The sequence below is a fragment of the Haliotis rubra genome, unplaced genomic scaffold (assembly GCF_003918875.1).
Source record: "Haliotis rubra isolate DU_JTF1 unplaced genomic scaffold, ASM391887v1 Scf4, whole genome shotgun sequence".
In the NCBI taxonomy this organism is placed as follows: domain Eukaryota; kingdom Metazoa; phylum Mollusca; class Gastropoda; order Lepetellida; family Haliotidae; genus Haliotis; species Haliotis rubra.
The window spans coordinates 7,185,297-7,189,733 of record NW_025767079.1 but is presented as its reverse complement, the minus strand read 5'-3'; the positions used below and the strand labels follow the sequence as shown (position 1 = coordinate 7,189,733).

The 4,437-nt window shown below is 41.4% G+C and overlaps 1 long non-coding RNA gene across 1 annotated transcript; it reads right to left on the bottom strand.

Annotated features, from left to right (window-relative positions):
• Nucleotides 1-1,124: 1,124 nt before the first annotated feature.
• On the bottom strand, nucleotides 1,125-3,689 carry LOC124287275. Its single transcript, XR_006901243.1, has 2 exons — nucleotides 3,381-3,689; nucleotides 1,125-1,379 (listed from the first exon to the last, which is right to left on the bottom strand). It is a non-coding gene; the product is annotated as an uncharacterized LOC124287275 (long non-coding RNA).
• Between the last annotated feature and the right edge of the window lie 748 nt (nucleotides 3,690-4,437).

Genomic DNA, 4,437 nt, shown 5'->3' with positions numbered 1-4,437 from the left:
CAAACATTTTAAAGTTTGTGCACTTTTTTATTTGTACCAAACTTGGTAGTAATAAAAATAATTAATTCTTTTCGTAATTCAACTATGCAAAGTGTAAAATATTCCAATTAGTCTTGTATTCATTGTATTAAATGTCATCTTTGATTCACCTTCACAGATTTCGGACTGAGAGTAAAAAAAGCCTCCTTAAGAGACTTATGCGTGTGATACCGAGGTAATACTAACAATCACTCAGTTATTGGGGGGTGAAATATACTACTTCGAAAGCATAATCACTTTCGATTGTATAATGACTGACGAATACGGGACGCTGTGCAGTTAATTGTACAGTTAGGTGATAGACCACTCGTTCCCTCACGTTACATAAGCTGCATAAGCAAATATCTATGAAGTTCGTCTGAGTACAATTGATAAAATCAAATACATGTCAATAAACAAATTGACTTGGGTGTGACTAAAGATTCGCGCGATGTGTTAAGTTTGGAAAACACAGCAGCGGTATAAGGGAGGCAACTCTGGTAAAGGAAGTAGATCTCTTTACTAGAGTCCGTGACAGCAGAATTATGGCACAAGTATGATACAATCTAAGATTATGTCGACTGGTAGACACATTAAACCTAACATATATATAACGAGCATCATATTTGTGTGCCTTTTCTATATTTCCAAAACAAGAAATTGGTTGCTTGATGTTGTAATCCATTTCAATAACCTGCCATTACATAACAAAATACATCTGAATACATTTTTTATGCATGGTAAATACAATGTTTTGGTGGAGTATGCCTACTTATATTAATGATACCATATAGATATCAACACTGAACAGTATCCCCCCCCCAAAAAAAATAAAAAAATAAATAAATAAATAGATAAATAAATAAAAAAATAATTAAAAATAAAATAAATAAATAAATAAATAAATATTAAATAAATAAAATAAATAAACAAAAATAAATGAATAAATAAATAAATAAATAAATAAATAAATAAATAAATAAACCAAAACAAAACAAAACAAAACAAACACAAACAAAACAACATAAAGGTCACTCTGACCTCACTCATCAATTAGACAAATCGCTGAAACGTTTCTCTACACAATGAAAACAAACCCAGGGAAATCAAAGAGCATTCGTTTTATTGTCAGACGATTGTTAATATTGTTCATTCCAGGTATTTATGCCGATGTTTGATGATAATGACAATGTATTATAGTTACTGGAAGGAATTCATCAGTTGTGGTCACTTTCGAATTGGAGATATTTCCCAAAGACTTGTTCGTACTGGATGTACTATTTCTGATCTTCTTAAGCTTGTTCTTCCCTACGACGTCACAGTCACCAACAGTTTCGTCTTGCAGAACACCAGACTGGTACCTGTAAACAATCCGAGTCGAGACGTTTAGGACAGATAATGAATGGGTTAGCTTCAAATTTTGAAACACCAAATATCATCATCTATATTCTCAAGCACGACGTTAAACCCAATTTCGCCTCACCTCACCTCATCATCTATAATATGTAACACTTCGTTGCAGTAGGCAATCTCCCTTCCTGTGTGACGGCGGTCTGTAAAAAAATAGAGTTTGGACCAGGCGATACAGTGATTGGGGGCGCGGTGGGCGAACTGGCTAAAGCGCCAGGCTAGTGATCCAGCGAGATTGAGGTGGCGGGATCGAGCCCACCTGTGACCGGGTGTAAAAACCTTGGAGTCAACTTTGTGTGCAGACTCTTTCAGTGTTGTCACAACCCCTAGTGTACGGTACACAACCCTGTGCACTTAAAAGAACCCACGAATCCGTTGGTATATGACCAGATGGTGGCCACATGAATACGTGCAAACACCCAGTTGCGGGTACAGCAACGTGCAGTAAACATGGACAAAGTACTGTGACTATGTGTCCCAGTCCACCCAGCTGTAAAAATGGGTACCTCGTAAGGATGGGAATGCCACACTAACTCGGTGCGCCTAGTAGGCTGCAAGAGTTGTATGCTCCCCAGGGGAGTTGAGATTGACAATACGATGTGCCGTTGAGATTGACATCCAGTGAACGAGGGAAAAACAAAGCGCCTTTGAGCAGCTGAGCTGAGCTGGATATCGGAGCTATACAAATGCTAGCATAATAATTGCCACTATGGGCATCGATCTACGCTACTGGGATACGGTGAACTGCATCAGCGAGCATGACTACCCGATCCGTTGGCCTCCTCTGACAAGCGCACTGAAATGTCAAAGACATCAATTATAGAGTTTAAAGCAATATTCATGCAATATAATCGCAAGAAACAGTGGAAATGTAAATTGTGACCATGTGAGGAATCGAACCCGGGTCTTTGGAGTAATGAGCGAACTACCAGGCAATGAACTTATATGTACCCGTGAAGATCCGGTTTAGAATCGGTCTTCAGCTGCCCATACGTAAGAGGTGACTACTGACTGAGTTTGGTTTTACGCCGCTTTTAGCAATATTCCAGCAACATCACGGCGGGGGACACCAGAAATGGGCTTTACACATTGTACCCATGTGTGGATTCGAACCCGGGTCTTCGGTGTGACGAGCCAACGCTTTAACCACTAGGCTACCCTACCGCCCCTAAGAGGTGACTAACGGGATCGGGCTGTCAGGCTGTCTGACTTGGTTGACACATGTCATCGACTCATCGTATTTTTATGTATTTTATTATAGGATATTTATATAGCGCAGATATCCACGCACTAGTGCATGCTCAAGGCGCTGGTATTTTTTCCCTCGATCATTGGATGTCAATATCAGCTGTACATCGTATTAGCAATCTCAACTCCCTGGGGAGTATACAACTCTTGCACCCACTAGGCGCACCGAGTTATTGTGGCTTTCTCATCCTAACGAGGTACCCATTCACAGCTGGGTGGACTGGGACACATAGTCACAGTACTTTGTCCAACTTCACTGCACATTGCTGTACCTGCAACTAGGTGTTGGCACGTATTCATGTGGCCACCATTTGGTCATATAACAACGGATTCGTGGGTTCTTTTAAGTGCACAGGGTTGTGTACTGTACGCTAGGTGTTGTGACAACACTGAAAGAGTCTATACACAAAGTTGACTCCTAGGTTTTTACACCCGGTCACATGTGGGCTCGATCCTGGCACCTCAACCTCGCTGGATCACTATCGTGGCACCTTAGCCAGCTCGCCCATCGCGCCCCCAATTGTATCCCAATTGCTTAGATCGATGTTCATGATGTTGAACACTGGATTGTCTAGTCTAAATTGTTTAATGATCGCTGTCAGTTTGCTGGAATATTGGTGACAATGCTGAGTGTGGCGTTAAACAACAAACAGAACAGGAGGCATATCTCGATATGTTTACTGAACCACTTTCGTGTTACTTACCAACGTGTTTATCCGGTTCTCCCAATGGGCTTGGAAAAATGTCATCTTCCAAATCAAAACAAACGTTCTTAAAACATCTGCTATCATTTTCAGGTTCCGTCCTTTATGTTGGTAACTTTAGACAGACGTATTTTCAGTTTGGTCCACAGATTGAGGCAACACACCTCTCCCTTCTTCATCAGAATCCATGTTAGCGCGACATCCCGTATCCCTCGCATTGCACGCTTTTCTCGTTTTCCTGCTATTATGCAATCATCTCTCTGTTGTTTTCTATTGCAATCCTTTTTAAGGGTATCGACTCAATCAAGATTCAACTTCGAATGTTGAAAATTATGATTACTTATAGATGTGATTTGCTTAGGATGTAGGTGTAAGTGTTTTAGTTCAAGAATTTCGTGTACAAACGCGTCTCGTTTGCGAAGCTCGCTCGGCGCGTTCACAGGTTCTCCTACCTTGGTCATTAAAGAACCCGTGAAGATCCGACTTAGAATTGGTCTTCAGCATCACATGCTTGTCGTAAGAATCAACTAACGGGATCGGGTAGTCAGGCTTGCTGACTTGGTTGACATATGCCATCGTATCCCAGTTGCGTAGACCGATGTTCATGATGTTGATCACTGGATTCTCTGGTCGACGACTCGATTATTTACAGACCGTCGCCATACAGCTATACAACACTTTTGATACAACAAAACAGTAACTCCTACCAAAAAACTCTCGCGATGAGAACGCTTGAACCTCGCAGGTGTTACGCGTGGGATGTTCCTCTAACATGACGGATTGCACGCTGGTTGACGGACGAGTGTTACAGATATAGGTACGGTATGTGTTTGGTGATGACACGACTTAACGACACGCAGTGTAGATGAGGGATACAAGACACGATTTAACGACACGTAATGTAGACGAGGGATACAAGTGAGAGACTTGGACGATGCATCGGGCGACTTATATGAAGGATCACATTGCCAGGGTATGAAACTCCCAAAACTTTCAGCCAGACCACATAACTGGTTAGATGTAAAACTTGCTAGCCCTGATCAAAACTTACCTGCCC